This window comes from Muntiacus reevesi, chromosome 2, assembly GCF_963930625.1.
Source record: "Muntiacus reevesi chromosome 2, mMunRee1.1, whole genome shotgun sequence".
Classification (NCBI taxonomy): domain Eukaryota; kingdom Metazoa; phylum Chordata; class Mammalia; order Artiodactyla; family Cervidae; genus Muntiacus; species Muntiacus reevesi.
In genome coordinates this window covers 98,486,568-98,510,429 of record NC_089250.1, presented here as the reverse complement: position 1 = coordinate 98,510,429, position 23,862 = coordinate 98,486,568, and the positions used below count along the sequence as shown (strand labels likewise).

At 39.8% G+C, this 23,862-nt stretch overlaps 2 long non-coding RNA genes across 2 annotated transcripts in view; one reads left to right on the top strand and one right to left on the bottom strand.

Moving 5' to 3' along the window:
• Window positions 1–631: 631 nt before the first annotated feature.
• LOC136158093 (uncharacterized) overlaps window positions 632–23,862 on the bottom strand; it is a 31,581-nt gene continuing 8,350 nt past the window's right edge. Inside the window, exon 3 of the long non-coding RNA XR_010661319.1 lies at window positions 632–761. This is a non-coding gene — a long non-coding RNA (uncharacterized lncRNA). The remainder of the gene's footprint in view (window positions 762–23,862) is intronic.
• On the top strand, window positions 9,533–20,432 carry LOC136158092 (uncharacterized). Its single transcript, XR_010661318.1, has 4 exons — window positions 9,533–9,741; window positions 13,394–13,483; window positions 17,726–17,832; window positions 20,305–20,432. It is a non-coding gene; the product is annotated as an uncharacterized lncRNA (long non-coding RNA).

Genomic DNA, 23,862 nt, shown 5'->3' with positions numbered 1-23,862 from the left:
AAGGGAATGGGGTGAAACACTATTGAATAACCTTATGAAATGGTGTGAAGGCAGTGACTAATGGCCCAAAACAATTAGTAGAGTGCGGTAATTCAATGAAAAACTTGTCCATTTATTGTAAAGCAAAAAAAGAATAGTGATTTTGTTCAACATAGACAAACGTTTATTGGACATCAATTATATGCCACAATTAAAAATCCAAATTGACAATAACAAACAACAAAACCTCCCCAACAAACCAAACAAGCCACAATTGAATTGGTCATCTCAACTGACCTCATTGGTTTGTGTCTGGCCAGAATGGCAAGGACAGTCCATATCTTTCTTGGAGTAAATGAAGTATATGAATGTAGTACAAGGACTAGGCTTCATTTCTCAAAGTGTGGTCCACAAACCACGGGCATCAAACTCGCCTGGAGGTAGTGGGGGAAGTAAGAATGCAGAGTCTGGGCCTTCATTTCCAGACCTTGAAATCATTCTTAAAGGATGGGCCCAGAACTTGGCATATTTATAAGTTCTCAGGTAATTCTGCACCCTAACGTTTGAGGATATCTGGGATTTGATGCTTGGAATCAACAAAACACTAAGGCCCTAGAGAAAGTTCATTATTTGGATTTTATTATTAGTTGGTTTGTTATTTTAAATGACAAATACATTTAGAACTTGGGCAAGCAGATTAGCCCCGGGGCAGTGTTAGCTTCTGTCAGCACTGTTGAAAGAAGTTGGCCTTGATTTCAAACTGCTTCCCCATGTTATGAGCCCTGTGAAGATAAAGAAAGGACTGCATCATTTTATTACAAGAAAAGGGATTATGTTTAAACATCAGTCTTGTTCTCATTATAACTTCTGTCATTGGAATTAACTTTGTAGTGGATTTGTTAAGTGTTCTCTAATAGTATTTAGGAACTGCAGAAAAGAGGGGCAGTATTGATTGGAGTTTGGCCCATTTTTCCCAATTCTAACAAAGTTGGGTAGAGGGTAGAGCAGTACAAATGGATTCCTGCAAGTTCAATGTGGAGTAGGTTGAATAGTCACTTTCCCTGAATATTTGTGAAAGAGACCAGATATTAGAGCTAAAACAGATTTTTGCGTTCATCACACCCAATGTTTGTATTGTATAGATGGATAATGGCTGGAATAAATCCTGACTCTGGACATGACACTTACTGTGTATTCTTGGGTACTTACTTGTCATCTCTGAAATGCAGGATAATAACAGTGTCTGCTTTTTGTAGTCTTGGGGAAGAATAAATGAAATGAGGGCATGAACATGAAGTGCTGAGCATAGCGTTTGGCACCGGGGTTAGCATTCCTTCCCGAAGTGCTGTTTACTATTGTTAGCCAAAGTCACAGAGCTAGTTAATGCCAGAACCAGGCCTAGACCTGGACCTTACATCTACCTTTGTTTTCTGTAATATCTGTGGAGTTCCTGAGATCAGTCACATGAGATACCTGTGTGTCTCCACATCATCAAATGCTATTTTAAGACCTTCTTTCAGAAGGGCCCCAGGACAATGGGCTCTGGCTGGCTGCCTTAATCCGCACAGTCTGTTCTCAGGGTCATTCGGCTTCTGTGCTCTGGCTGGTCCTCTGTCTGTGCTCCACAGGGCCCTGTACTGCTGGCCCCCTGACTGCTCCTGAGCTGTGTGGTGGTATGAATGGGCGACTGAGGCGGAAGATGCCTGAGCCATTTTGTAGGGAGTGTTCCTCAGAAGTGAGATAATCAGGAGGCCTGGGAAGTGTGGGGGCAAAGTGTGTGGGTCCTGAGGACAGACTGTCTGGTTCTACCTGGCTGTGGGACTTGGCTAAGTTCCTTGCCCGTAAGAAGATCCTCAGTCTTCTCATTTGTAAGATCTGTAACAAGAATGCCTACATCACAGGACTGTTGTGAGGGTCGGTGACTAAATTCACACAAAGCAGAGAGCCTGGCCCACTGTCTACAAATGGTGTCGTATTGCTAACTTATAATAATGCTTCATGAATCTAGAGGGGAATTAGGATATATAGAATGTCCTGATGGAAAGGATAAAAATCAGAACAGAGAAATGTAATTTGTAATGAGTAATATAAAAATATTTTAAATATCGCTGAAAGGTAAAACTGAAATTGAGAACTGGTTAAAAATATTGTATGGCCATTGATGAGATCAGAGAAACTGGCAGTAACTCTGCAAAGGAAAAGCCGAAAGTGCCTTCTACATATTTCTGCTTTCCAATGTCCTCCCCTTACATGCCCACATCTCCCTCAGCGTTTATTATGGGTATTTAAATATGCCAAAAGTTTCTCTCCATGTTTATAGGTCTACAGTGTAGGCACTTTAGAAAAATTTTAATTAATAATAAATTACATCAGTGGAAATTATTAACATTGATACTCTTCAATTATATAGAAACCTGCTGGCCACAGTATAGTAGGCAAGTGAAATGAATTACTAACTACTAACTCTCTTTAAAAGAATTGCTGCTATAGGTTAACTAATGTGGATAATGACTCACAAAACCTCTGGCTTCTTAAAACTTCTGCCATGTTGGATATTTACTGCATTAGTCAGCATGGGACAAACAACTGCCAAACTCAGTGATTTAAACAGCAAGATTTCTATCTTCCTTATGAGACAGGCCCTTATCAGTTTGTCTGAGGCCCTGCTCCAAATTAGCCTCCCTGGGGACCTTGGCTGATGGAGCAGCCACCATGGGACTTGTTGCCAGTTATGGCCCAGGGAAACAGCCCAGGCTTTTGAAGCATCCAATTGAAAGTGGCACCCACCCTTCAGCTCCAGCATCACTGGCAGAAGCGCGGACACACTCTACTTTTCGGAAGCAGAAACTGTAAAAGTACAGTCCTATTCTGTTTCTGGCTAGAACTACTCTAATACTACATTTACACGTGTCTTACTAGTTATAAACTTCTTGAATGTAAAAACAGTGGTGTTCTTCTTTACCTTTCTCCTGACCCCAGCCTCCAATAAAAAGGTGATACATGTTAGGTAGACATTAGAGCTTAGCTTGTGATAGGGACAAAATGGGAAAGAGGGCCAGAAAACTTGATCTCCTCTTCCCACCCCATCTAATGCATCTCTCCTCCCCTTGAGCTGGGATCCTGTCTCTGGAATTGATTATTTGGATGATCCTGAACAATCATTTAGTGACTCTAAACCTCAGTTCCTACAGCTGCAAAATGGGGATATTATTCAGTTCAGTTCAGTCACTCAGTTGTGTCCAACTCTTTGTGATCCCATGGACCACAGCACGCCAGGCCTCCCTGTCCATCACCACTCCCGGAGCTTACCCAAACTCATGTCCATTGAGCTGTTGATGCCATCCAACCATCTCATCCTCTGTTGTCCCCTTCCCCTCCTGCCTTCAGTCTTTCCCAGCCTGAGGGTTTTCTCAAATGAGTCAGCTCTTCGCTTCAGGTGGCCAAAGTATTGGAGTTTCAGCTTCAACATCAGTCCTTCCAATGAACATGCAGGACTGATCTCCTTTAGGATGGACTGGTTGGAGCTCCTTGCAGTTCAAGGGACTCTCAGGAGTCTTCTCCAACAACACAGTTCAAAAGCATCAATTCTTTGGCACTTAGCTTTCTTTATAGTCCAACTGTCACATCCATACATGACTACTGGAAAAAGCATAGCCTTGACTAGATAGACCTTTGTTGACAAAGTAATGTCTCTGCTTTTTAAATATGCTGTCTAGGTTGGTCATAACTTTCCTTCCAAAGAGTAAGCGTCTTTTAATTTCATGGCTGCAGTCACCATCTGCAGGGATTTTGGAACTCAGAAAAATAAAGTCAGCCACTGTTTCCCCATCTATTTCCCATGAAGTGATGGGACCAGATGCCATGATCTTGGTTTTCTGAATGTTGAGCTTTAAGCCAACTTTTTCACTCTCCTCTTTCACCTTCTTCAAGAGGCTCTTTAGTTCTTCTTCACTTTCTGCCATAAGGGTGGTGTCATCTGCGTATCTGAGGTTATTGGTATTTCTCCTGGCAATCTTGATTGCAGCTTGTGCTTCATTCAGCCCAATGTTTCTCATGACGTACTCTGCATATAAGTTAAATAAGCCAGGTGGCAATATACAGCTTTGACGTACTCCTTTTCCTATTTGGAACCAGTCTGTTGATCCATGTCCACTTCTAACTGTTGCTTCCTGACCTGCATACAGTTTCTCAAGAGGCAGGTCAGGTGGTCTGGTATTCCCATCTCTTTCAGAATTTTACACAGTTCGGATGTTGGCAATTTGGTCTCTGGTTCCTCTGCCTTTTCTAAATCCAGCTTGAACATCTGGAAGTTCACAGTTCACGTATCACGGAAGCCTGGCTTGGAGAATTTTGAGCATTACTTTACTAGCATGTGAGATGAGTGTGGTAGTTTGAGCATTCTTTGACATTGCCTTTCTTAGGGATTGAAATGAAAACTAACCTCTTTCAGTCCTGTGGCCACTGCAGAGTTTTCCAAATTTGCTGGTGTATTGAGTGCAACACTTTCACAGCATCATTTCACAGCATCAAGGGGATATTATTACTCCCTTGTAAAGACTGAATCAGATGGCATGTATAAAAGACACTGGTCATCTGTGGCTCTGGCCATTTCCCAGTGGGACCCCACTCTGGGGCTCTTGGGTGTCCATCATTGCCTGCTGAACTGTCCCACTGAAGCCAGTCCTCAGGCAAGGCCTTACCATGCTCTCAGTCTCTGACCTTTCCCCCACGTGTCTGGCAAGTGAAAGTGTATTTTCTTCCTAAGCACCTTAGAGACCATCTAACCTTATGGTATTCAGACTTAGAAGAGGTAGCTGTACCTCCAAGTTCAGCTTTCCCCAACCCAAGAGCCCTAGAGTACATGCAAAGAATTCCACTGATTCTAGAGTAACCTCATCTTACAGAAGAGAGGCTAAGGCCCAGAGAGAGGGGGGAACTGAGGATCTCGTAGATGGGCAGGACTGGGCTTGAAGCCCCCCTCACATGAAGGCTGATCTAGACTGTCTATTTTGACAAACCTACCTGGGAGAAGAAGGTGACCAGAGATGAAAGTTGGGGCGGAGGGGTTGGTTATTTCTGATGACTCATGGATATGCTCATCAAAGGGCAAAAGCAAGTGTGTGTGAATTTTTTTTCTTTTGAGTCCCTAGGTAACTCTAGTCAGACATAATAAGATACAAAATCTTACCTCTAAGCTACTGGTTTGAGTGTAGTACAGTCTGTTAGTTACTCAAGGTCATTATTGTGTGATGGGTTATCAAAGGCCTGATGAAGTGTGTGGGATTTTTATGAGCTTGTTTTTGTTATAGTAGAATGTCTAAAGGCCCCTTGTGTACAAAGTGCTTTGAAAACTCTAATGGGGCCCCATAATCACCTGCATAATTATGAAGATCAAATTGTGCTGAACAAACTTGAGAGCTATTTTTGACCAGGTTTGTGGATGAACAGGATGCAGTATTAAATGCACACATACACATATACACAGAACTTTTTTTTTTTTTTTTTGGTCACCCCTTTCAGTTCTGAGCACAACAAAAATCTCTCTCAAAACTGACTAAAATTGCCATTCTGATGCATTTTCCCACTTTGTGTAGAAGTGAAGAAGTTTTCTTTCTCTGGGTTTAAGATACAGAATGGACAGACTATATACTCAGTTTCAAAGTAGAGTTGGTTGCAATAAATGTTCAGATATATATATATGTATATAATACACACACACACACATACAGTGTAGTTAGAGTGTTTCAATTTGTTTTTATGTCTGTCCCCCACTGCCCCACAGTCAACATATACCCCTCAAGAGCAGGCCAGCCTTACCGGATGTCCTTCTATAGAGATGCCTGCTGCTTTCACTTGCTGTCCTCAATTTTCCATCTTACTCTAGGAAACTGCAAGTTTAGAAAAACAATGGACTGTTTCCTTCCTCTTTCTTTAAACTAAGAGGCTGAGAGAAGGACTTCATATTAATTACTCACAAGCCAGACTTGAGGATAAAGGTCATTATGAACAGTCAAATGGAACAAAAGTTAAGAATCACAGGTCTCAGTGGGTCTCTAGCCCAGCTAGGATCAAAATGGCATCTGTGCTTTCACTAGGGTCCTTGTCTTAACCAAAGGTTTGCTTAAGCTTTGTATTTCAGACTGATGTTTGAAATCTGAGCTTCCAAAAAAAGTTCACGAATATGTGCATGGAATGGGGTAGGGTGGAGAACTGACCCAAAGCAGGCTTAAGTTGGGTTAAGTCTTCTCTTCTAGGGCCTTGGCCCCCAGGTGACCCAGAGTTATCATTGTTATTATCAGTTTTATAGAAACATTTCTTAGAACCCCAGATTTAAGAATGCTCCTCAGTAAGCAGTTAGGATGGTTTTTCCTGACATTTTAAATTTCCTATTTGTTATATCCTTTGGCTGTGCACTGTTTTCTTGTGGCTAGACAGTTTGTGGCCAGGAAACTCTCATCTGTTGAGTGATAGACATCCCGTATAGCCACTCATCATGCTGAAAGGGAGAAGGAAACCACCTTTCTAACACTTCTCATTGGGCTCCTTAGTAAGTGCTGTTTATGCTATAGAGCAGCTATCATTCTTTTTACAAGCCAGAACTTCTCTGTCACACTTGATATTCACGGGGAAGAGCCAGAAGTCACAAAGCAGCAGCAGTTGGCCTTGGGGGTGATGAGGGAGGGTACCATGAGAAACGGTGATGCAGAAAGTGCCCCTAAAACCTGTCAACAGACAGGGCCTTAGGGGGTCTTCCAAGGGGGCCTTAGACATTTTTGCTGTAGTGGGCCCTTTCCTCCATAAAATTGATATGTATAAGTCAGTAACTATATTTGATAACTATGTTGACTTGAAGATAAATATATGAATGTTACAGATCACAACATTTCTTTCCACCTGAAAGTTTATTTTTTTCTTATTGTATGAAAGGATATTAAAAGATTTTCATGGGTCCCTAAATGTTTTGTGGGTTATAGGCACTGTGCCTGCTGTACCTAATGGATAAATCAACCCTATCAAGAGGAAGCAGACTCTTCCTTGGTACAGTTTGAGAAAACTGAATATTTATGAATTAGTGCAGTTTCATTACTTTAAATGACAATGCCCGTTCTAAATGGGTTTGGTTCATAAAATGGAACAGGTGAACTAAATGTGTATACAAATCTGGAAGTCAAGGTCTCACTATTAGCAATAAGCTGGTTAACACTTTGAGTAAATTTTGAAACTTTGGTTTGGGGGAAAAGCCAAAAATGTTATAAATATTTAGGTGGTAGAATCTTGATTTTGCTACCCACACAATTGGGTAAGCTACTATACTCCTTAAGCAACTTACTTTATTTTTCTATGCCTTAATTCTATCTCTGTAGTTCAGTTCAGTTCAGTCACTCAGTCGTGTCCGACTCTTTGTGACCTCATGAATCGCAGCACGCCAGGCCTCCCTGTCCATCACCAACTCCCGGAGTTTACTCAAACTCATACCCATTGAGTCGGTGATGCCATCCAGCCATCTCATCCTCTGTCGTCCCCTTCTCCTCCTGCCCCCAATTCTTCCCAGCATCAGGGTCTTTTCCAATGAGTCAACCCTTCGCATGAGGTGGCCAAAGTATTGGAGTTTCAGTTTCAACATCAGTCCTTCCAATGAACATGCAGGACTGATCTCCTTTAGGATGGACTGGTTGGATCTCCTTGCAGTCCAAGGGACTCTCAAGAGTCTTCTCCAACACCACAGATCAAAAGCATCAATTTTTTGGTGCTCAGCTTTTTTCACACTCCAACTCTCACATCCATACATGACCACTGGAAAAACCATAGCCTTGACCAGATGGACCTTTGTTGGCAAAGTAATGTCTCTGCTTTTTAATATGCTGTCTAGGTTGGTCATCATTTTCCTTCCAAGGAGTAAGTCTCTTTTAATTTCATGGCTGCAGTCACGGTCAGGGACAGCGGCCAAGAGGAGTAACCCCACCTCCAAGGAGCAGCTGCTCCGGGGTGCAGGAGGGCTGAGAGGAGCTACTCCACGTTCAAGGTCAGAAGGGGCGGCCATGAGAAGATAGCCCTCGTCCAAGGTAAGGAGCAGCGGCTGTGCTTTGCTGGAGCAGCCATGAAGAGATACCCCACATCCAAGGTAAGAGAAACCCAAGTAAGATGGTAGGTATTGCGAGAGGGCATCAGAGGGCAGACGCACTAAAACCATAATCACAGAAAACTAGCCAATCTGATCACAGGACCACAGTCATGTCTAACTCCATCTCTATAAGTGAGACATAATCATGGCTACCTCATCAGGCTACTGGGAGGATGGAATGAAGTCATGTTCATAAAGCACTTAGTATAATGCCTGGAATATTATAAATTTCTGATATGTTGCTTATCATAATTACTATTATTATCATAAAGTGTTGTTATCATGTTCATCAGATGAAAAAACTCAGACTTCTTTATAATTTCACTGGACAATTTTGCTTAACTCAGAGAGGTATTATAGTAAGTAGTTAAAAGGATTTATTTAAAAGTAAAAGAAGGATTTATCTGAGATTAGAATTAATCAATAGCGTGTGAAAAGAGGGCTTTTCTGGTGGCTCAGACAGTAAAGAATCTGCCTACAATACAGGAAACCTAGGTTTGATCCGTAGGTCAGGAAGATCCCCTGAAGAAGGGAACGGTTACCCATTCCAGTATTCATACCTGGAGAATCCCATGGACAGAGGAGCCTGGCAATCTATGGTCCATAGTGTCGCAAAGGATCTAACAAGACTGAAGCGATTTAGTACGTGTGAAAAGAAGCGTGAGAAGTGACATGGAAGGTTCAAAGATAATTAGAATATAGGTCCTGCCTTCATAAAGAGGGTTTCATTGTTAGGGAGACAAGACATATTCAGAAAGGTTCAGAAACAGTCTAAAGGGTAGTGGGGGAACTCGGGGGCAGCTGGGAAGGGAAGGTGTCTCAGACAATTAAAAGCCTACTCAGGGACTTCTCTGTTGGTCCAGTGACTAAAACTCTGCCCTCCCAATGCAGGGGGCCTGGGTTAGATCATCCGTGGTTGGGGAACTAGATTCCACATGCTGCAACTATGAGTTTACACACTGCAAGAAGATTAAAAATCCTGTGTGCTGCAACTAAGACTCTGCTGCTATTAAGACCTGGTGTAGCCAAATAAAACAAACAAATAAACAAAACCCTACTCAGTAGGTGAAGATTCCTTCTGCACATCCCCAGGAAGAGAAGTTGCTTCAGACTTTTTAATCAGCAGCATCCATCACATCCTATCTAGAACTACCAGTTTTCAGTTTGGAAAAATGTCATATTTTAACCAGATAGAGAGCAAAGGTGATTTGGTGCTGCCCCTACCACACTGGCAGAATCAAACTAGATGAGCATAGAATTCTTTTGTGTCTGACTGGAAGCAGGACAGGGAAGGCAGCAAAAACAAAAACACAAGGAGTATTTGGCCTTTCTAACAGTACTAGCGATTACATTAGTGTTAATGTAATTAACTTACATAGTAATTACTTACATAGTAATTTTAAATATTTTTACATTTTAGGTTCTCACTATTAAAAGTATATACTCTACAAGGATTGCAACTGTTATTTTCATTTAAGAATGAGGAAACAGCTTCATTGATTTGCCTCATATATTTGAGACCTTGAGGAGTGGAACTTAGATCTACTTTCTCTTTGTTGAATTTCCATGAAATCTTCATGTTGCTGATAATGAGAAAGTATTTGTTGAGCCTCTGCTATTTCTTAAAGCTACCTTATAAGGTGAAGCTTCTCAATTCCATTTAAAGTTGAAGAAACTCGGGCTCATTCTGGTCAAGTAGCTTATTCCAGGTCCTCTTTCTAATGAGTTGAGATCTTACTCTAGGTTTGAGATCTTACTCTTCTCCACACCTTTTGCTCATTACTTATTGGGATTTGAGTGGACATAATTTTACTTTAATGAATAGTGGGCCATGGGAAAACAAGTAAAGATTCTTCTAAAATAATATCCAGTTAATACTTCAGAAAGATGTCTTTGAAAATAATCTGCAGTGATTATACAAATGAGTTGAAGTGTGTATTTTTCAGAAATTAGGTTGAAGCCTCAGGGAAACAGTGTTAATCTTACCCTTAAACTTGATCACGATAAGATTATGTATGTGTCCTGGAGGACTTAGATCTGAAGGTCTGAGCTAAACAGTGTTGACCTTTGTTTTTACCTTGCTGAGTAGGGTGAGATGAACCTGCACTTTAAGCCCAAATTTGGGAACAATTGCTACTCCATAAACTACCTGACCAGAATGGCCTCTGCATGGGGTAGTCTGAAACACCAAGTTCTTTGCCATACATCTTATGCAACTTTTAGTGTGGGTAGTGTTGAATCTGACGTTTCCTGCCCTTCAGAGCAAGAGGAGGTTTTAAATGGTGAGAGACCTGTTGTGAATTGCTCTTTTATGCCTGGACCTCAACCTTGTCCCCATTTTGAAGGATTTCTTTTTTGCAGTGGCTGGCCTATGTGTTAAAATAGCTCCTGCTTCCTGCCTCAGTGATATTTTTTATTGCTTTTGTGAGCCTAAATTTCATTTAAGCTCATGGGTTTGATAAACAGTCAATCATAATTTTGAGAAATGAAAATTTTAGTGAACATCCCAAGTCAAATTCAGAGTTTTAAAAGAGCTCTGCAATAATTCTCATCAAGTATATGGAAGCATTGGGTTAAGAATGCAGCTAGCTATTTATTACTGTTTTGTATTAGCTATTGGAAAATACCTAAATTATAACTAGCCACCCCCACAGTTTAGGATTGATTAAACAGCCCATGACACTTTTTTCACACATAGGTTGTCTTAGGAGTAATTATGATGACTTGCACGTTGGATTGAGGTAATTATTCCTCACTCTTTCTAACTCCCTCTCTGCAAATGTCCTAAAAATATCCTAGCATCTTGCACTATTTTTTCTTATATTTAATAATGGATACAGATACACCAGAAAAGTTAAAACAATTGTTAGATTTGGCTTGGTTAATTCAAAGGAATAGATAAATCATCATGCTACAACATGAGAGAGGAAATGACAGTTTTTATCTTTTATTCAGGTAGCCTATATTTATATGAGACCACAAAATGTTCCTGACAGGATGTTATTGATTGCGTTTACCCAACTGGGGCTTAAGATGTATTTTTTTGCCACATCACAGGACATGGTCTTTTTTTCATTCTTGCCTGAGAATAAAATCCCAGGTCTTTTGGACTCTCCCGTGAAATTCTGAATTTTCGGAATAGAGATTTCAGACCCCTTGACATTAATTATTCTAATTCAAGCTCCCTTCAGTCACACTTTCTTCTGTTGAAGACCTGGAATAATATAATAGCTCCAAGGAACTAAGTGAAGTTCAAGTATTCACTGTAGTAATAAAGGCCCTCTTATAAGTGTTTTATGTTTATTTGCTCATTTAATCCTCACAATGACTTTATGAGGGAAGGACTATTTTTATCTTCACTTTATAAGTGAGGAAGCTGAGACACACTGATAGTAGGCCTTCTCCCTTCCTTCCTTCTTTCCATCCATCCATCCAAGTTAAAAATATTATTTGAGCACTCAGTATGTGCTGTGTAGCACTGTGGGTCCTGGAGATGGCAGGGACACAGCTATGTCCATGCCCTCACGGAGCTCAGACACGGTCCTAATACTGCCCCAAGTCACACCTCCACCCCTAGGAGCTTCCCTAGGTTAGTGCCACTCAGCTTCTAATCCACATGGATAATCTCAACCCATCTTCCATTTCAGTTCATTTAAGGAATTTAAAAATTCAGAGGTCTATGTTTTAGCTATCATGACTGCCTCAGAACCTGTATGTGCCCCCAAGTAGAGTCTATAATGTGTCTTGGGCACCTCGGTGCGTGGTCTTGCTTTCTGTGAGGGGTCACAAAGTTCAGTGTAACTGCTGGACTATCTTTGTTACAATGAGAGAGGGAGAGATACCTGGGACACAATTGGGATAACTTTAAAAAGGATATTTTATCTTACCTGATGCATTTAAAGCAAGTTTAGTTTTCAATGAATATGGTCTGGAAGCTGACTTAGGATTTCCTGAATCACATCTGCCATTTGGGATTGGAGCATTTAACTCCCAAAGCCATGGATCATGCTAACTTTGGACATCAGCCTGAAATTTATTAAAATATTAGCCCCTATCTAGAAAATTTCTAGATATTTTAATTAGAAACAATTGAGCTCACTCTTTACTGTCCAGTTTCCCTGCTTCTCATGTTACACTTTTCCTCATGTCAAAGGGATATGGGTTAAGTCATGGTTTTTATATATATTTTTAAAATCTGGCCTAGAAAAGTACAACTGGGGATACACTTACTGTAGATTTAGTGGGATATATTTATATGGTTTTCAGTCACTTCTGTATTATAGCTTGTTATCCTGGTATATGTACATCTTCCAGGAAAATTTTTGTTGCTCATTGTGCCAACTCACCTGACATCATAACACAGAGACTCAGGCAGACATTCTGTCTTGATATTAATGTGTCTGGTGGTCCCAGCAATGGAAGCATGTGGATTGATGAAGAGAAACAGATTTGAGGTATATAGAGTTGGAAGCCCATCAGTGGATAATTCTTTTAAGCCTTACACTTGTACATAGCAGAAATTTGATAAAGATTTTCCCAAAGTTCACAATAATCCTAAATGTGCACATAATATTGCCGTCAATAATAAAAACAAATTTTGACTAACTGTTTTAGAAGAAAGACACTTATCTTTCTGTTCTCACTATTAAAAACATAGAATATCATTGTCATAGGAAAGGGGTAATAAAAGAGTATGCAGTGTAACAATGGGAATATCATATAGGCATATCAGGCAGTTAATAAAAATATTATGTTTTTTTGATTTTGTGATGCTTATATTTGTCAGCTTAAAACTTTTTTCAGTTTATTGTTATTTATTTTCTAATTCTCAATAGATATTTAGTTTTGTCCCTAATTTCATTTGTAGTTTATGTTCTTCAAGAAGACCCTTCCCCCACTTATATTAGTTTCTGTCCTTTCAAAGCCTGAATTTACTATCCAAGAATGATTTGATAAAATATAAAGCAAGATGTGTGTGTGTGTGTGTGTGTGTGTGTGTGTGTGTGTGTATGTGTTGTGTGTATGTGTGTCTGTGTGTATAAAACTCACCAATCCTGGACTTTTTGTTAAGATTTTTCATTGTCAAATAGGAGAACACTAAAAATTGAAGACAGTTACCCCCGTCTTTTCTTTATCATTTAAAATATTCAGTGTCACTATATCCTAGGCGTTAAAATATGATATTTGCTTTGTTCTTTGTATTAGTCAGGATAAATCACTGGTGCTTTAACAAAGAACCCTTACATGTCAGTGGTCTTCGCATTAAAGGCTTATTTTTCATTTGTGTCACAGGCCATTGCTGCTCCATGTAGCCATTCAGTGACCTCACTTCTTCCATCTAGTTTTCTACACTGATTCTGTTGCATCCAGGCAACCAATGGGGTAAGAAAAAGAACATGACTAATTGTAAGAGTGATCATAAAAGACTAGGCTTAAAAGTGGTAGTGCCATTTTTGTCCACAGTCCGTTTATCATAACTCAGTGATATCTCTTTACCTAACGAGGGTGAGAAATTGCTAATATGTCTTCTTTTCTAAAGGAAAAGGAGAAGCATGCATTTAGGTTAGTAGAAGTGTTCTCAACCATAAGCTTCAATAGATACATAAAAAAAGAATTTTTTAATAGATGAGAATGGTTTCTCAGGGAAATTGTCACAGCTCCCAAATCCACGTGAATTTAATTGGGAATGCCTTTGGTGAAAAGAGTATGGGATTTGAAATCAGAATACCTGGTTTTGTGTTTTTCATAGCTCATCACTTTTTAACTCTGTAACTTTGCATGAACATACTTTTCATATAAATCAGTTTCATTAGCTATAAAATGGTGATGATACTAATACAGGTTTTACCTACTGCAAAGGTTGTTTTCAGGGTCACCTGAGGTCAAAGGAAGAATTTATTGTATTCTGTGAAGTGCTGTTCAAAAATAAGTGCACCCCTTTCCTCCTCCCTCTCCTCTTTGGTCCATATTCCGCTTTCACCATGTTGCATCTCCTGACTATAAGGAGGACCAAGAAAGATGCTAATGCCTACATTACTGGAAGACTAAACATTATTTTTAGTCTTCCTTCAGACACTGAATATTTATTTTATATATAAAAATGTATTTTAATTCCTGGGTTTTCTAGGGAGGGGACCAAGATGAAATGTATTCCTTTTAAACCAGTGTTAAAAACAAATTAGCAAATTGTTAGCATCCCCAAGTGTTGACTTATGCCTCAGCTCCTAAAATTCAGTGTGAAAAATCTTAAGTGTCCTTAAAGTCACCTCTTTCCTTCTATGGAAGGAAGACTTTTAGAACGAGGTGATACATGTATGGAGTATGGTCTCTTGAAATATTTTCTTGGGGAGAAAACAGTAGAGGATAGATGTACTATCTCAAATTTTCCTTGCCACTTGTCACTGAACAAGTAGTATACTTAAATGGAGTAGAATTTTCTTATGAAGATATTTTATATTTTAAATATCTTTGTCACAAATTATTGATTAACTATCAATATGTATATATTAATTTCAACAAGTCAAAAGGGATTAATTCATTTTTACCAGTGTAAATTATTTTATAGGCCTTTGGGCGTCTCTCTTGGTTATTTAAAGAACTTCCAAAATGTGTACAAAAGATACAATTTGTAGAGATCATGGGGAGTTTGTGTGTGTGTTTGTGTGTGTGTTTTCTTTTTCACAGTTTCCTTCTTTGCATCCCCCTACCTGTTGTATCAGTGGAATTTATTACTTGAGGAGAAGGCTAAATTAGCTGATCCCCAAAATTGAGTTGAGTTTATGGATTTATTTTTTAAAGTCTTCACAGTTACAATACTCTCAAAAGCTGAAACTTTTGCTTCATGAGCTAAGCTTCAAAAGCTTGAGTCTGGAGGTTTCAATGCATACAGTTTATTCCAAAGCACAGAGTGGGAAGGAATGGCTTATGAGTGTTTTCCCACCCAAGAAAGAGCAGGTTTGAACAGGAGTCATTCAGGAGGATAATAGAGGTTAGAGGCTGGTGAGGAGCTGGAGCAAGTACTTAGTGCCCTGTTTTCCTCCTCCTGAGACGTTGGAGAACCTAAGGATAGGTTGGATAGGTTAGGAGGGGATGAATTTGGGAACATGTAACTTGCTTAACCAGATAGTCAACACCGAAGTCAGACTGATGATATCCTTTGCAGCTGAAGATGGAGAAGCTCCATACCGTCAGCAAAAACAAGACTGACTATGGCTCAGATCATGAACTCCTTGTAGCCAAATTGAGACTTAAATTGAAGAAAGTAGGGAAAACCACTAGACCATTCAGGTATGACCTAAATCAAATCCCTTATGATTATACAGAGGTAGTGAGAAATAGATTCAAGGGATTAGATCTGATAGAGTGCCTGAAGCACTATCGACGGACGTTCGTTACATTGTACAGGAGGCAGGGATCAAGACCATCCCCATGGAAAATAAATACAAAAACACAAAATGGTTGTCTAAGGAAGCCTTACAAATAGCTGAGAAAAGAGAAGTGAAAGGCAAAGGAGAAAAGGAAAGATACACCCATCTGAAGGCAGAGTTACAAAGAATAACAAGGAGAGATAAGAAAGCCTTCCTCAGTGATCAATGCAAAGAAATAGAAGAAAACAATAGAATGGGAAAGACTAGAGATCTCTTCGAGAAAATTAGACATACTAAGGGAACATTTCATACAAAGATGGGCACAATAAAGGACGGAAATGGTATGGACCTAAAAGAAGCAGATGATATTAAGAAAAGGTGGCAAGAATACACAGAAGAACTATACAGAAAAGATCTTAATGACTCAGATAACTACGGTGGTGTGATCACTCACCTAGAGCCAGACATCCTGGAGTCCAAAGTCAAGTGGGCCTAGAAAGCATCACTACAAACAAAGCTAGTGGAGGTGATGGAATTCCAGTTGAGATATTTCAAATCCTGAAAGATGATGCTGTGAAAGTGCTGCATTCAATATGCCAGCAAATTTGGAAAACTCAGCAGTAGCCATAGGACTGGAAAAGGTCAGTTTTCAATCTAATTCCAAAGAAAGGCAATGCCAAAGAATATTCAACTACCACACAACTGCACTCATCTCACACTCTAGTACAGTAATGCTCAAAATTCTCCAAGCCAGGCTTCAAAGTACATGAACCATGAACTTCCAGATGTTCAAGCTGGGTTTAGAAAAGGCAGAGGAACCAGATATCAAATTTCCAACATCCATTGGATCATTGAAAAACAAGAGAACTCCAGAAAAACATCTATTTCTGCTTTATTGACTATGCCAAAGCCTTTGACTGTGTAGATTACAACAAACTGTGTAAAACTGTGAAAGAGATGGGAATACCAGACCACCTGACCTACCTCCTGAGAAATCTATATGTAGGTCAGGAAGCAACAGTTAGAACTGGACATGGAACAACAGACTGGTTCCAAATTGGGAAAGGAGTACATCAAGGCTGTATATTGTCACCCTGCTTATTTATATGCAGAGTACATCATGAGAAATGCCAGGATGATTGAAGCACAAGCTGGGATCAAGATTGCTGGGAGAAATATCAATAACCTCAGATATGCAGATGACACTACCCTTATGACAGAAAGTGAAGAGGAACTAAAGAGCCACTTGATGAAAGTGAAAGAAGGGAGTGAAAAAGTTGGCTTAAAATTCAACATTCAGAAAACTAAGATCATGACATCTGTTCCCATCACATCATAGCAAATAGATGGGGAAACAATGGAAACAGTGACAGACTTAATTTTTGGGGGCTCCAAAATCCCTGAAGATGGTGACTGCAGCCATGAAACTAAAAGATGCTTACTCCTTGGAAGGAAAGTTATGACCAACCTGCATATTAAAAAGCATACACATTACTTTGCCAACAAAGGTCCATTTAGTCAAAGCTATGGTTTTTCCAGTAGTCATGTATGGATGTGAGAGTTGGACTATAAAGAAAACTGAGCACTGAAGAATTGATGCTTTTGAACTGTGGTGTTGGAGAAGACTCTTGAGAGTCCCTTGGTCTGAAGGAAGGTCAAACCAGTCAATCCTAAAGGAAATCAGTCCTGAATATTCATTGGAAGGATGAATGCTGAAGCTCTAATACCTGATGCAAAGACCTGATTCGTTGGAAAAGATCCTGATGCTGGGAAAGATTGAAGGCAGGAGGAGAAGGGGATGGCAGAGGATGAGATGGTTGGATGGCATCACTGACTCGATGGACATGAGTTTGGGCAAGTTCTGGGAGTTGGTGATGGACAGGAAGGCCTTGCGTGCTGCATTCCATGGCGTCACAAAGAGTCAGACATGACTGAGTGACTGAACTGAACTGAACTTGCTTCTTAATGAAGCTCAAGAGAAAGAAAGCAGTTCTTGTAGGTAAATCTCCCATTGCATCATGGTTCTATAGCAGCAAGGTACAATAAAAGGCAGCAGAAAAGTCTAAGCAGAGAAAGCCTAAAGCAGCTTCCTAAAATGCCTTACAACCCCAGGAAATACTAGATAGTCAAAATTTTTTCATCCCTCTGAGATAGTTTGTAAGAATGGTTTTTTGTATTTACTATTTTTTAACATGTAAAATTCATAATTGCTACAAATGTGAATCTTTGCGGTCTAATTTTTCTTTCTTGTGTTTAGATGTCAGATGACTGAAAAGTCTCTCTAGTCCTCTGTGTGACCTTTGAGGACTCATCAACCTGGAAACAGAGCAGAATGCTAGTGTTTCAACCATGGATGCCATAGTGGTAGGTTCCATGTGTCATAAAACAAGCTCTCTAGAAGTCACTGGATGGATGATCGTGAGTAGGGTTGACATCACCTGGTACAGACTAGCAAGGCCCTATCAGTTGTGACATTTGGTGTCTGTTCTGATTGGTTGATGCTTGCACCCTATTGCTTTTTAAACATTTTAAGTGTCACATCTACTAATAACCTTGGCCATGTAGTGGAAAGTTTCAACAATCCTCTCTCCCAGCTTGGGTCACCCCATTGTTGTTGTTGTTCAGTCGCTAAGTGGTATCTTATTCTGTGACCGTATGCATGCCAGACTTCCCTGTCCTTCACTGTCTTTAGGAGTTTGGATCAGCCCATAGGGATAACGAAAAAAGAAATGGAAGGGAGCATCCTGGAATGACTTATGATCCGCTTTCAAGGACTCTGGAATAAACCAGTGGCTAAATATACCTTGATTGTTAGGCTTAAGTTTTCCTTTGTCAGTGAACTGATTTAAGTACATTTACAGTGAATAAAGGGAACTTGACTTTTTTTACCATGTGAAATTCATAACTGCTGCAAATGTGAATCACTGTGTTCTGGCTTTCACTTCTCATATCTAGATGTTGAATGTGCCCCAGAGCCTCTAAAGCCATCAGGCATTAGGTTGGGGAGATCAGAAGAGGGGACACTGTCCTTCTGTAATTTTAGGGAGTGGGCCTTAGGGGGGACTCAGTGGTGATATTACTACAGTGGAGTTTGACTTATAAGCTGGTGTAAGTCAGCTTACCTTTCTACATTGTAGAGATTGAGAATTTTTGTCAAGCAAGCCCCATAACAGATAAGAGGCTGAATAATATGTTTCTTTCACATGGGTTAAAATCAGGAAACCTCAATTTCAAATAGGAAAAACAGCAAGTGGAAGAAGAATAAAAACCAAAACAAAAATAATAGAAAGGAAATGGACTTATGTTCATAGCTTACCACAGAGTTAATCAAAAGGGCTTAAATAGTTTTCTGGGGAAGGGATTTCTCAGCATGTTTGGGAATGAATTTTTAAGAATATTAAGAAGTACTATATGTATTTTGAAACTATGCTTGAAAGTAGCAGATAAATTCAGGGGAATTTAAGGCATGATCTTTGTGGAAAGATTCTCATTCCTTAAAAAATGTTTTATTTGCCTACATAGACTAGATTGGGGTCATGGGATGTCACTGGTTAGGGTTTTTGAGACATGAACAACCAATTCAGAGATACATTCATCAGATCAAGGATGAGTGCCTCCTGTGAAAGCAAATTGAACATTGTTAGACATTGGAATGAGTGACTGGACAGAGTGATCAAATCTTTTTTCAGGAAGTTATGAAAACCAGGAAACATTTTCATTGGTCTATTTAGATTACTTGAAGGTGGTAGGGACAAAAGAAGAAATGAGGCAACTGAGTCAGATGTAATGAGCATTCTGGGTCAGTGCTGTACTAGGTTGTCTTTAAATAAGAACTACCTATATTTGGAATTTAAAACAATTACAGAATTTTTACTTTAAGTATTGGATGACAAAAATGGGTAAAAATGGAGAGCATGGGAGAATATGACTAACATATGGAGCAAGGGAAATGGTCTCATTGGTTTCAACACTTGATTTAAAGAGTCACAGTTTTTGAAAATTCCATTGGAAGGTATTTTATTAGATTGATACAAAATATCATTTGACTCTGATAATGCTATTCATCACAATCTGGGGTGTTCAGAGAATTTGCTGCACTTAAAAAAGGGCTTGTGTAAGTTATTGGTTATTCAGTATGTCTAGGTTTCAGGGTGATTTTTATAAATTTATATGGGATCAGAGTCATATTGAGGTGATACTTGAGAAAATATTTTTTTGCAGGGGCCCTGTCTATTTAAATAATTTGATTCAAAAACATAAAAATAATGGAGCCATTTGAGGCATAGGCATTTATCAATGAAGATTGAGAATAATATATAAAGAAGTGGTACTTAACATATTTTTTTGTTGTCCATTCAGTGCATGTGAAATTCTTAATGGTGTCTAGGCACCACATCTTCCCATTTAGGTTTAGAAACTACCTCTCTGTTTTCTGTTTTGTAAAATACACAATTCCTGTCTAACTTCATATCTCCCATGGTGGGGTAAAGTTAAGAAATATGTTACTATTCACAATGCCATCACTCTTTGGAGCCTGTTGATATTGAAGCAATATGGATCGGTTTCTAATAATCATTTATTTAGTGCTGGTCGTATCATTATTCATAGCACTTCATCCTCCATCATGCTGCCTATAAATATTGGCCTCCGAGGATGCTTAAGGATCGTTACTATCCTCTTTTGCTGATGACCACAAATGTCAGTTTTACCCAGAATATACAGAAAAATGAGAACAATAACTCATTTTTTGGTCATGTAAAATTTGCTGTTTGCAATTTTATAGTATAAATGTAGAATAACAGATTTTTCAACCATGTCTTCTCTTGATTGCTTTAGGCTGCATTCCTAGCCATCTCTTTCAGTGTTGATTCTATGGGCTCAGTGAGAACAGTGGTCACATTCCCACAAAAAGGCCAACCTTGGAAAATACGATGTGGTATGATCTGCTGCAAGAGTGTGTGGCCATTTTACTCTATTTGTAGAGTAAGTCTCCAAAAACCTTGGAGGAGTGAGTGAGGCCACTCCTGAAGACTTGCTGACCTGCGGCAAGGAACATGTGGGAATCACTCTTGGGCCAGCAACGAGGGTGGGCACAGGGTAAAGGGTGCCAGCTGCCCTGGGGTTCTGTGCACTAGAGGCAGCACTGCAGTGGTAACACTGACAGACCCTCAAGTGCCAGACTCAAGCCCCAGAGTAGACAGTTATTCTCAGCCCTGAATGATCCTCTGTCCAAGCTGAGCAAATCATCCGAAACCAGTAAGCCAACACCACTCTGGTAGCCCAGTCTTATGGGGCTGGGCCGCTTGCTTGGGTTTAACAGTGATGCTATGTAGAATGTTGTAGATTGGGGAACACTGGAGAGATCATGTATAGACCATCATACTGTTGACTTACAGCAGGAGATTCTTCAGCCCTTCCCTTTGCAGTGGGCTGTCAGAGTGAAGTGGTGTAATTACCCAAAAGACAACAGCAATGTATAGTATTTTAGGGAAGCATGTGTATGTGTGAATTCCCTTAATGCACATGTGTACACATACACATCTGTATATGTAAATACATACGTATGTCCATCAGTGCTTAGCCACTTCAGTCGTATCTGTTTGCGACCCTGTGGACTGAGCCCACCAGGCTCCTCTGTCCACGGGATTCTCCAGGCAAGAATACTGGTGTGGGTTACCATGTCCTCCTCCAGGGGATCTTCCAAATGCAGGGATCGAACCTGTGTCTCCTGCACTGCAGGCAGATTCTTTACTGCTGAGCCACCAGGGAAGCCATATATAAATACATGTAAAGTAATATAAATGCACTCAATATGCCAGCAAGTTTGGAAAACTCAGCAGTGACCACAGGATTGGAGAAGGTCAGTTTTCATTCCAATCTCAAAGAAAGGCAAAGCCAAAGAGTATTAAAACTACTGCACAGTTGCACTCATCTCACACGCTAGCAAAGTAATGCTCAAAAATTTCCAAGTCAGACTTCAACAGTATGTAAACCATGAACTTCCAGATGTTCAAGCTGGATTTAGAAAAGGCAGAGGAACCAGAGATCAAATTGTCAACATCTATTGGATCATCAAAAAAACAAGAGAGTTCCAGAAAAACATCTACTTCTGCTTCAGTGGTTATGCTGAAACCTTTGACTGTGTGGATCACAACAAACTGTGGAAAATTCTTTAAGAGATGGGAATACCAGTCTACCTGACCTGCCTCCTGAGAAATCTGTATGCAGATCAAGAAGCAATAGTTAGAACTGGACATGGAGCAACAGACTGGTTCCAAATCGGGAAAGGAGTATGTCAAGGCTGTATATTGTCACCCTGCTTATTTAACTTATATGCAGAGTACATCATGAGAAACGCTGGGGTGGATGAAGCACAAGCTGGAATCAAGATTGCCAGGAGAAATATCAGTAACTAAGCGAAGAGGAACTGAAGAGCCTCTTGATGAAAGTGAACTAGGAGATTGAAAATGTTGACTTAAAACTCAACATTTGGAAAACTAAGATCATGGCATCTGTTCCCATCACTTCATGGCAAATAGATGGGGAAACAGTGACAGACTTTATCTTCTTGGGCTCCAAAATCACTGCAGATGGTAACTGCAGCCGTGAAATTAAAAGACACTTGCTCCTTGGAAGAAAAGCTATGACCAACCTAGACAGCATATTAAAAAGCAGACACATTACTTTGCAGACAAAGGTCCATCTTATCAAGGCTATGTTTTTTCTAGTAGTCATGTATGGATGTGAGAGTTGGACTATAAAGAAAGCTGAGCACCAAAGAATTGATACTTCTGAACTATGGGGTTGGAGAAGACTCTTGAGAGTCCCTTGGACTGGAAGGAGATCACATCAGTCAATCCTATAGGAAATCAGTCCTGAATATTCATTGGAAGGAGTAATGCTGAAGCTGAAGGTCCTATACTTTGGCCACCTGAAGAACTGACTCATTTGAAAAGACCCTGATACTGGAAAAGATTGAGGGTGGGAAGAGGAGACGACAGAGGATGAGATGGTTGGATGGCATTACCAACTTGATGGACATGAGTTTCAGTAAGCTCCAGGAGTTGGTAATGGACAGGAAACCCTGGTATGCCATCCATGGGGTCGCAAAGAGTCAGACATGACTGAGCGATTGAACTGAACTGAATATAGATGCATATTTTATTTTATTACATATGTATATATGATGTTTATTATATATATAAAATGTGTATGAACATAATTGGGCTTCCCTGGTGACTCATCAGTAAAGAATCTGCCTGCCAATGCAGGAGACATGGGTTCAATCCCTGGGTCTGGAAGATCCCATGCACAAGGAAATGGCAACCCACTCTAGTATTCCTGCTTAAGCATTCCCATGAGCAGAAGAGCCTGGCGGCTACAGTTGATGGGGTGGCAAAAGAGTTGGACACGACTTAGCAACTAAGCAACAATGACAATAAACATAAATAGACTTTATGTCTTTTACACATTTATCTCTTCCATTTGGTAGAAGAACTTGGCCTCACTTATTCATTTTTACTCATTCATGTAACCTATTTATTGCAAAACAACCATTTTCATGTTTTTAATATAACGAATCATTTCAATATGTGAACTAATGGTATTAATATGGCACCAATCTTCATTTCTTCACTTCTAAAGGGAGCCGGATAGGTATACTTTCAATGAATACTGAGTTTTCTTTGCAATCATATTTTCTTTATGGCTGATACTTTTGTGTAATTTTGTGTAATTTGGAAGATTTCTTATTAATTTGACCAAGCTTGTCTAGTCTGTCTCCTTTCAGTATATAGTACTTCTTGTTATATTTTCAAGAGAATACTTTATAAAGAAAAGTTATTCAGCAAATAAAGGAAATGAAAACCCCAATGGACATTGTGTAAGAATAGAATTGTATCATTACGAATGAAATATTTTTTCCTATAAACAAAATGAGGAACCAGACTAGAGAGAATTAAGTGTGCCTAAATGTGCTGAGATCTTGGAAATTTAACTCTAAGAAGGACACACATCACTGCATGTGTTTAAGGGGTATAACTCTCTTATTCTCTACTTTCACTGAAATTTTGAGTAGTACCAAGTATGTTTTGATCTTTGTGACCTTTGAACTCAGTGGTAATGGAAGAGACACCTGGAAGTATCTTATAGCTGTGGTGGCTGTATCTCAAGTATGAAAAGAGAGAATATAGGGTCAGTCCACCATGGACTTCATGGTGGGCCAGTGGTGAGTATGAGCCTTGAGGACTGGGCATTAGTTTGGAAATTGGGGTAGTGGATGAAGTGGAGAAGCCCTTCCAACAGAATATCCACATTGCCCAGTTGTGGGGGAGGTTGACTACTGACAGATCTCAGTGTCCCTCTCTGAGAATTGCCCTTTGCTAAAGGTTATGC